Source organism: Bos indicus x Bos taurus, chromosome 24, assembly GCF_003369695.1.
Source record: "Bos indicus x Bos taurus breed Angus x Brahman F1 hybrid chromosome 24, Bos_hybrid_MaternalHap_v2.0, whole genome shotgun sequence".
In the NCBI taxonomy this organism is placed as follows: Eukaryota; Metazoa; Chordata; class Mammalia; order Artiodactyla; family Bovidae; genus Bos; species Bos indicus x Bos taurus.
The window spans coordinates 4,869,600-4,880,316 of NC_040099.1; the positions used below are offsets into that span (position 1 = coordinate 4,869,600).

The window sequence follows — 10,717 nt, forward strand, 5'->3', positions numbered from 1 at the left end:
AAAAGCATCTATTTCTGCTTTATTGATTATACCAAAGCCTTTGACTGTGTGGATCACAATCAACTGTGGAAAATTCTGAAAGAGATGGCAATACCAGATCACCTGATCTGCCTCTTGAGAAATTTGTATGCAGATCAGAAAGCAACAGTTAGAACTGGACATGGGACAACAGAGTGGTTCCAAATAGGAAAAGGAGTACATCCAGGCTGTATATTGTCACCCTGCTTATTTAACTTATATGCAGAGTACATCATGAGAAATGCTGGGCTGGAAGAAACACAAGCTGGAATCAAGATTGCCGGGAGAAATATCAATAAGCTCAGATATGCAGATGATACCACCCTTATGGCAGAAAGTGAAGAGGAACTCAAAAGCCTCTTGATGAAAGTGAAAGTGGAGAGTGAAAAAGTTGGCTTAAAGCTCAACATTCAGAAAACGAAGATCATGGCATCCGGTCCCATCACTTCATGGGAAATAGTTGGGGAAACAGTGGAAACAGTGTCAGACTTTATTCTTCTGGGCTCCAAAATCACTACAGATTGTGACTGCAGCCATGAAATTAAAAGACGCTTACTCCAGTTTCATCCACCTCATTAGAACTGATTCAAATGTATTCTTTTTAACGGCTGGTGGATGAAACTGGAGCCTATTATACAGAGTGAAGTAAGCCAGAAGGAAAAACACCAATACAGTATACTAACACATATATATGGAATTTAGAAAGATGGTAACGATAACCCTGTATACGAGACAGCAAAAGAGACACTGATGTATAGAACAGTCTTATGGACTCTGTGGGAGAGGGAGAGGGTGAGAAGATTTGGGAGAATGGCATTGAAACATGTAAAATATCATGTATGAAATGAGATGCCAGTCCAGGTTCGATGCACGATACTGGATGCTTGGGGCTGGTGCACTGGGACGACCCAGAGGGATGGTATGGGGAGGGAGGAGGGAGGAGGGGGAACACATGTATACCTGTGGTGGATTCATTTTGATATTTGGCAAAACTAATACAATTATGTAAAGTTTAAAAATAAAATAAAATTAATTTAAAAAAATTAAAAAAAAAAAAAAAGACGCTTACTCCTTGGAAGGAAAGTTATGACCAACCTAGATAGCATATTCAAAAGCAGAGACATTACTTTGCCAACAAAGGTTCGTCTAGTCAAGGCTATGGTTTTTCCTGTGGTCATGTATGGATGTGAAAGTTGGACTGTGAAGAAGGCTGAGTGTCGAGGAATTGATGCTTTTGAACTGTGGTGTTGGAGAAGACTCTTGAGAGTCCCTTGGACTGCAAGGAGATCCAACCAGTCCATTCTGAAGGAGATCAGCCCTGGGATTTCTTTGGAAGGAATGATGCTAAAGCTGAAACTCCAGTACTTTGGCCACCTCATGCGAAGAGTTGACTCATTGGAAAAGACTCTGATGCTGGGAGGGATTGGGGGCAAGAGGAGAAGGGGACGACAGAGGATGAGATGGCTGGATGGCATCACTGACTCAATGGACATGAGTCTCAGTGAACTTCGGGAGTTGGTGATGGACAGGGAGGCCTGGCGTCCTGCGATTCTTGGGGTCGCAAAGAGTCAGACACGACTGAGCGACTGATCTGATCTCTGATGTATACATTTATAGATATTTGCATATGTAGATGTTCGTAGATCTATATATATAGTTATATAGAGGCCAGACAGCAAAGATCAAGTTGTTGGCAGATTGGTTACTTCTGAGGGACCTCTCCTTGGCATGCAGATATCTGACCTATGGCTGTGTTTTCACAAGTTCATCTACTGCCCATAGTTCTTCATTTTTGTATATGGTTGTTGTCCTTCAGAAGAATAGTAGGGAGATTACTACTCCTCTAGGAGAAGGCAATGGCACCCCAGTCCAGTACTATTGCCTGGAAAATCCCATGGACTGAGAAGCCTGGAAGGCTGCAGTCCATGGGGTCACTAAGAGTCGGGCACGACTGAGCGACTTCACTTTCACTTTTCACTTTCATGCATTGGAGAAGGAAATGGCAACCCCCTCCAGTGTTCTTGCCTGGAGAATCCCAGGGACAGGGGAGCCTAGTGGGCTGCCGTCTATGGGGTTGCACAGAGTCGGACACTTAGCTGCAGCAGCATATAGATATAGATATCACATTTTCTTTATCCATTCATCCAGCACTGGACTTTCAGGTTGTTTCTATGTCTTGGCTGTTGTGAATAATCCAGTGGTTCCTGTTGTGCCTGGCTTGGAAGTCAAACCAACTCCTTGGGTGATATCATAAAAACTCGCTCAGTTCTCTGATTTTAAGTCCAAGGCTTTCCCACCTGTTATCTCTCCCTGGTGTTTCCCTGATACACTTAGACGCACACAGTGTTTTTCTGATGCAACCGCGTTCGGTTATGAAGCCTGTTGTCCAGCACTGTAAGCGTGTGCTCAGTCATGGCCAACTCTTTGCAGTCCCATGGACTGTAGACTGCCAGGTTCCTCTGTCCCACGGATTTCCCAGGTAAGAATACTGGAGTGGGTGTCATGTCTTTCTCCAGGTGTTTTTCCTAACTCAGGGATCAAAACTCCACCTCCCACGTTGGCAAGTGGATTCTTTCCCACTGTGCCACCTGGGAAGGTCTGTGTCAAATACTTCCCTTCAGTATAATTAAAATGGGGTATAAATTATTACCTTTCCTTTTTCCGCCTGAAGAAAACCCTCAAGGCAGTGGCTTAATGGCCCTGGCCTCCTTGTATTTTCCTCCTCCTATTTTGCATTACATCAAAAACAAAAACTGTTTAATGCTTTTGTTTGTTGAAGTTTTGACAACACTGTAGATTTATCATTCATTGTGCCAGAGGACAAAATTAACACAATCAAACGGTATTATAGTCACTCTGAAGTAGAAAATTCCTTTCCAGGGACAATCATAGTTTCTTTCCAAGACACTGCTTCCTCCCTCTTCTTCTGCCAGTCTCTTTCACTTGACAAACCTTTGCTTATTTTTTCCCCCTAAGTGACATTTTGATGATATGTGTGATTCATGTGATGCTAATAATAGTTTTTATATTCAGCTCATTTTAGCCTCTGTATACTTACATAAGCAGAAAATTGCTATATTTGTAGAAAAACAGTTCTACAGAATTATCTGTGAACTTAGAGAATTATGATGTCAATTTCACACTAGAAATGTCAGCGTTGGATTATTCCTGCCATCCTACCAATCATCCTCTGAGATGTCATTTCATGTTAAGAGAGGAAAATGATGTTCTTACAAACAAAACACAAGAAGAAACAAAGTAGCATCTATAACTCAAAAAAAAAAAAAAAACAAAAAACGGTGACACCAGTCAAATGCATCAAGACTAGCTAATTACAGAAGAGGCTTGACATTTATTCTCACAGGAAAATGTATCACATCAAGAAAACTATTGTTGAAAATATTAAAATGAGGAACTCCCCTAGTAGTTCAGTGGTTAAGAATCTGCCTTGCAATGCAGGGGCCTCAGATTCAATCCCTGGAATGAGAACTAAAATCCTACATGCACGAAACAATCAAACCCATGTGCCACAACTAGAAAATCCATTTGCCGCAATGAAAGATCCCACGAGCTCCAAGTCAGACCTGATGCAGCCAAATAAATAGATATTAAAAAAACACTAAAATGCTGTATAACGTTCTTGCTTCTCTATGTTCAATAAACGCTTCTCGATGAACTAACAGATGCCAGTTTTTATGCAAAAGTACTTTTTAAGAAATGTAAATGTATGACAATTGTAGCAAAACATCTCTGTAGTCTTGATGCTAGGAGCCAATATTTTGTGTTCATCAAGTATTCTTAGACTCTACAATGGAATACGAAATTTGAAAGAGAGAAAGAGTTAGTCACTCAGACATGTCTTATTCTTCGCTACCCCATGGACTGTAGCCTACCAGAGTCCTCTGCCCTTGGGATTTCCCAGGCAAGAATACTGGAGTGGGTTGCCATTTCAGAAGGAAATTTGAAGTGGAATTTTAACTTTCCTTTGGGATTTTATGGACTTCCCTGGTGGCTCAGATGGTAAAAGCACCTGCCTACAATGTGGAAGACCTAGGTTCGATCCCTGGATTAGGAAGATCCCCTGGAGAAGGTAATGGCAACCCACTCCAGTACTCTTGCCTGGAAAATCCCATGGACAGAGGAGCCTGGTAGGCTACAGTCCATGGGGTCACAAAGAGTTGGACACGACTGAGTAACTTCACTTGGGCTTTTATATTTTTAAAAATAAAAATCTTTAAAAGCAGCTCCATTTTACTGTGTCACCTTTAAAAACTATATACATAAATATGATCAATATGATAATTAATTAGAAAATTATGCATATGTTCCACTACGTGTCTTACACCTATTCAAGTCATTGTGAAAAAGAAATGAAATAGGGATTTCTCTGGTGGTTCAGTGGCTAAGACTTTGCCTTCCAATGGAGGTATGGGTTTGATCCTTGGTCAGGAAGCTAAGATCCTACACGTGTGTGTGTTAGTCAGCCAATCATGTCTGGCCCTTTGCAATCCCATGGACTCATCTGTCCATAGAATTCTCCAGGCAAGAATACTGGAGTGGGTTGTTATTCTCTTCTTCAGGGGATAAGGGGATAAGATCTTCAGGGGAAGATCCCACATGTCTCGTGGCCAAAAAACCAAAACATAAAACAGAAATAATATTGTAAAAAATTCAATAAAGACTTTAAAAATTGTCTACATCATAAATAAATAAAAGAGACAAAATGAAGGTCCTGATCTCTGCATTCAATAATTTCCCACAAATCCCAAAATTTAAAAAGTCAGTTAGTCATGTCCAACTCTTTGCAGCCCCATTGGCTGTTCCCACCAGATTCCTCTGTCCATGGGATTTCCCAGGAAAAATAGTGGAGTGGGTAGCCATTCCCTCTCCCAGGGGATCTTCCTGACCCAGAGATCAAACCCAAGTCTCCTGCATTGCAGGGGGATTCTTTAGCAACCAGGGAAGCCCACACTCAAACCAAAAGAATGTTTCAAAAAATAAAAATTGAACATAAAGTATATAAGAAAATAATTTGTAAACTACTTAAAGATATACAATTATTATTTTTAATATTCATTAAAATTGTTTGATAAGCACATATGGAGGATTTGGTGCTTAATATAGACCTTGAGGAAGTGCTAAGATTTGGATGAAAGTCTGCAAAATATGTGAAAAGGTTTAGCTGATGAGAGACAAAGAATTAGTTATGTAAAACATATAAGAACCAAAAAAAAATTTTTTTAAATCATAAAATATCATAACACTTGTGTTGTAAACAAAACTATGGTTACAAGAATTGGCTTTCTAATGTATATATGCAAAGGAAAATGAATTTTATTTTGGCTATTTAGATCCAAATAAAGGAAATTCATGTAATTCACAATGATATAATGGTTATCACTAAAACAAACTGGAAAGAATTACTTATATCCCTCTGCCTATTTAACCTTATCATAAGTATTTTCATACATAATACAACGTGGACACAAATTATTTTTATGGCGTCTGGTTTGCCTTTGTGAGAAGTCTCCTTTGCCACACTTGGGTCCTTTTGGCTTGTTGTCATGAGGTTTTGCTAGTTTACTTTTTGTTACTGCTCAGTTGTGAAGTCTTATCCAACTCTGACACTCCCTGGACTGAAGCACACCAGGCTTCCCTGTCCTTCACCATCGCCTGGAGTTTACTCAAACTCACATCCATTGAGTCAGTGATGCCATCCAACCATCTCATCCTCTGTCATCCCCTTTAAGACTAGACGTGTCTGGGGAAGAAAAATTTCAATGGTTGTATGTTTTTGATGTTCTTATACATTCACATATATCAGGGGATATGGGGAAATAGGGTCTGATGTAACTGTCAGGGACTTACTTTGACTGACATGAGATAGAATTAGCTGACTTTACCGTTATTAGTTCAGCTAATTCTGTCTCATATTATCAATAAAAATTAAAAGTAAACATGAGAGAGTTATAGATGATGCAACCATTTCTAAAACTGGGATAAATTATTAACAACAGCAAAAGGGTATAAGGGGGAAACTTCATTGATAATAAATGAAATCAATCCTTAAAAGAGCTGTGTATTCAATGCTGAGAACTAGTACATTCGTGTGTGTTTACTGGCTGGGAAGCTGTACGTGCTGAAAACCCAAATGGGCATTTTCTGCTGAGATGAAAAGAAAGTGCAGTCCTCCGAGGGTGACTCCCCGTGAACACAGCCCTGGGAAGGCTGTGGCAGGGTGCAGAGTTGAATGGACTCTGACGGCTAACCTCAGAACTGGGAGAATCCACTGGAGAGACAGAAGACTGAGTCCTGGTCTGGGAGGGTGCCCTGCTTTCCTAGGGCTGCCAAACACAGCAACACAAACAAACACAACAGAAGTTTGTTGTCTTATGGTTCTGGAGGCCAGAAGGCCAAGATCAGGGTGTCAATAGATGTGCTTCCTTCCCCGGTTTGTAAGGGAGACTCTGTGTCATGCCTTCTCCCTGGTTTCTGGTGGCTTGCTCAGAACCATGGACTTTCCTTGGTGGGTAGATACACCACCCGGCCTTCACATTCACACGGAGGTCCCTGTGGGTCTGTGTCCAAATGACCCCTTTTTATAAGGACACTGGTCACATTGGAACAGGGACCCACCCCACTCCAGGATGACCTCATCTTAACAAATTACATCTGCAATGACCCTCTTTCCAAATAAGTCAGATTTTGAGGTTCTAGAATTTAGGACCTCACTATATGGATTTTGGGGGCTTTCCTGGTGGCTCAGGTGGTAAAGAATCCACCTGCAATGTGGGAGACTTGGGTTTGATCCCTGGATTGGGAAGATCCTCTGAAAGAGGACATGGCAACCCACTCTTGTATTCTTGCCTGGAGAATCCCATGGATGGAGGAGCCTGGTGGGCTACAGTCCATGGGGTCACAAAGAGTTGGGCACGACTGAGTGACTAAGTATTGCACAATGGATTTTGGGGGATACACTTCAATCCATAACACAGGGAAATGAGAGATGAGATCCACAGGGCTCCAGCTCTGTAGATAAGAGAACAGACTCAGGGAGAGAGTCCCCCTTTCCCCTTTCCCTGTCACTCCAAAGAGATCACAGGCACCCTGGTAAAAATCCATTTACCAGCCCAGAATCAAGTAGAGGTGGCAGTGTGTATTAGTTAATTATTGTTGCTATAACAAATTACCAAAGATTTGTGGCTTGAAACAGAACAAATTATTGTTGTTTTAGTCATTGGAAAAGACCCTGATGCTGGGAAAGATTGAAGGCCAAAGGAGAAGAGGGCGGCAGGGGAAGAGATGGTTGGATGGCATCACTGAATCAATGGACATAAACTTGGGCAGTTCATGGGGCTGCAAAGAATCGGACACGACTTAGCAACTGATCAACAACAATGATACTTCTGGGGGCCCATAATCTTGATATTATTACTCAATATTTTATATTTTATTTTTCTGATTTTGTGCCACTAAACATGAAATTGAAAAAAGATTTCTAAACCTTCTTTGGAAGTTTATATTTCCAAAAGGAGAACAACACTTCGAAAGCAACTCTATTTGGGAAGTAGCACCTTTACGTAAACGAAACAATAAATATATCAAATAAGACTTCAGTTCAGTTGCTCAGTTGTGTCCAACTCTTTGTGATACCATGGACTGCAGCACACCAGGCCTCCCTGTTGTTCATCATCAACTTTTGGAGCTTACTCAAACTCATGTCCGTTGAGTTGGTGATGCCATGCAACCATCTCATCCTCTGTCATCCCCTTCTCCTCCTGCCTTCTATCTTTCTGAGCATCAAGGTCTTTTCAAATGAGTCAGTTCTTCGCATCAGGGGGCCAAAGTATTGGAGTTTCAGCCTCAGCATCAGTCCTTCCAATGAATATTCAGGACTGATCTCCTTTAGGATGGACTGGTTGAATCTCCTTGCAGTCCAAGGGACTCTCAAGAGTCTTCTCCAACACCACAGTTCAAAAGCATTGATTCTTCGGTGCTCAGCTTTCTTAATGTTAAATTAATTAGGAAATTTATATTGTGGTTCACCATGTGCCTGTTGTTTAGTCGCCAAGTCATGTCTGACTCTTTGCGACCCCATGGACTAGCCTGGCAGGCTCTTCTGTGCATGGGATTTTATAAGCAAGAATGCTGGAGTAGGTCATCATTTCTTTCTCCAGGGGATCTTCCTGACCCAGGGATTGAACCCAGGCCTTGGCAGGTGGATTCTTTACCACTGAGCCACCTGGGGAAGACCCGGTCAGTGGAGTAGTGGATCTTAAAGTATAATACAGGCCTGAGTTCTGGGTATAGATTAGTAATTTGCACCTCACTGACATCTGTTTTTACCAGCTTTGTTTTCATTTATGTGTGAGGACCCAACATTATTAAAGTAAAAGATTTAAAAGCTCCAATGTAATTTACTACTTGCTCAAGAGGGATTACCTATATTTTGGATGTATTATGATGAAAATTTAAATTATTTATACTTTCATATTTTCCTAAATTAATATTAGCATGTATTTCTCAAATTAAATATTTAAGATTATAGAAAAGATAATATTAGGATAAAGGTTTTCCAAAGCCATCATTTCATTGGAACCAGAGCTAAAAAAGAAAAGAGGTGACTTTTTTTTCTTGGTAATTCTGAATTATTTTGGAACTTGATTCTTATTAGTTTCATTAATATTATTATATCCTATATCATTGGATTGATTTTATTGTTCTTTTTAGCCAAGAACAACCAATGTTGTTAAGAGAGGGCAAGGGTGTGCTTTTAAACTTTGCATCTTCATGGGCAAGAGAGTGTCAGAGTCAGAATATGATGTTGGTGATAACTAGGAAATTAGATTTTCTGTAAGGCTGTGATGAGCTCATTAAATATTTAGAAGGTCCTGCGTGAGTAGTCAGATCAAGGATATGCTGTGTTCAGCATTATGGGTTCTGGTCACCAAGTAGATGAAACCAAAGAGCAGCTCTTCGGTTTACTTCTAGTATTTTTTTCGTCCTTTTATGGTAAAAACGTTATTTATCAAATAGCAATTTCATCTTGATCATCACAGCGAGCAAAAATCCAGGGCTGGCACTTCTCTATGTCGTGAACTTAATGTGTCTCTGAGAAAAGCAGCATTGGTTCTTCTGACCACTGCAGTGCCATGAACTCAGGCGCGCTGTTAGGTCTGTGGGTGAGCAGCAGAGTGACCTTTCCCTGTCCCGAGGAGAGAGCTGTCACTGCAACAAGTGAGCTGCTTCTTTGTTTACTTCTTTGCTACTTCCCCCATAACAAAACCCCCTATTCCCACCTTCACCCCAGGAAAGAAATGAAAGTGGTTTAGAATATTCTACCCCCAACTATGCCACTCTGGTGTAATGATTACTCTGAGTTAAAGACAATAGAGGAAAAAGTAGACAAAGGCTAATTCTCTGCCCCACTCCCCTACCTGCCTGGAAGCAGATCCTAAATTCCCTGTGTAGAGGGACCCCAGACAGCCCCCACTGTACGGGAAGGGAGATGACAATTCTCCAGTGGAACAACTGCTGAGCAGTCTACACAAACAAGCCTTACTCCCTGCTCCTCATCTTCCATAGTCTCCTCCGTATGTTTACCTTCCCATAGTCTGCACCCCTAAAAGCCTGAACCCCTTTACCTGTGTCTTTTACAAGCATGTTGCTCCTTTTAAGGTGCTATACAGTCCCAGGTTCTAATCACCCCTCTGAGTTCCTCATCACTGGGTTTCTTCCTTATGTAAACCCAGTGCGCATGCTGACAAACTTTGATTTTGTCTTGTTAATCTGCCCGTTGTCAGCCTTATTTGCAGTACCCAGCCACGAACCTGTAGGAGGAGAGGAGAAATTTGTTTCTTTTTTCATTTCCTATGGGCTTCCCAGGTGGCTCGGTGGTAAAGAATCAGCCTGCCAAGGCAGGAGACATGGGTTTGATTCCTGGGTCGGGAAAATCCCTTGGAGAAAGAAATGACCACTCACTCCACTATTCTAGCTTGGGAAATCCCATGGACATAGAAGCCTGGTGAGCTTCAGTCCATGGGGTTGCAAAAAGTCAGACTCGACTGAGCAACTAGACAACAGCAACAGCAATAAAAGTAATGGGGAAATTATGGAATATAACGAAAATATTTTCTTGCATCTATGTGTAGGAAACTGTATAAATAAGATAAATTTTGAAGGGAGATGGTGTTTCATCATCCCTAAAAATAAGGCTGGGGAAACGTGCATGGTGGTGAGCCATAAAGTATCAGGACATTCTGCACTGAAGGTACAAAATTTATAGGTCCCCCAGGAATGCTTCAGAGTGCTCTGTGGTGGGAATTTGAAACTGTGAGAATCCAGGGCTCTTTCATTCCCTGGAGAGATTGTCTAAGAGAAATCAATGCACTGATTCATCAGCCTGGCAGCCTCCTTCCAGGGCTGGGGATGTAGCTCAGTGGTAGAGCATATGCTTCGCATGCATGAGGCCCCAGGTTCAATCCCTGGCATCTCCATGTCCTTCAACTAATGGTGCTGATTTGCTTTTTAGTTTCATTTTTAAGACAGCATGACTTCACAGGAGGACACGTCACCAGTGTTACATATTCATATAAATTACAGGTACCACCCTACCCTTTTCAATGAACTATGTGTATTGCTAATGATGTGATAGTATCTTCTTTCAGTATTAATAACATAGTTTTTATTAATACAAAAT

General features: G+C 41.2%; 1 non-coding gene across 1 annotated transcript; it reads left to right on the forward strand.

Moving 5' to 3' along the window:
• Positions 1-10,442: 10,442 nt before the first annotated feature.
• Positions 10,443-10,514, forward strand: TRNAA-CGC. Its single transcript has one exon. It is a non-coding gene; the product is annotated as a tRNA-Ala (tRNA).
• The last annotated feature ends 203 nt before the right edge of the window (positions 10,515-10,717 follow it).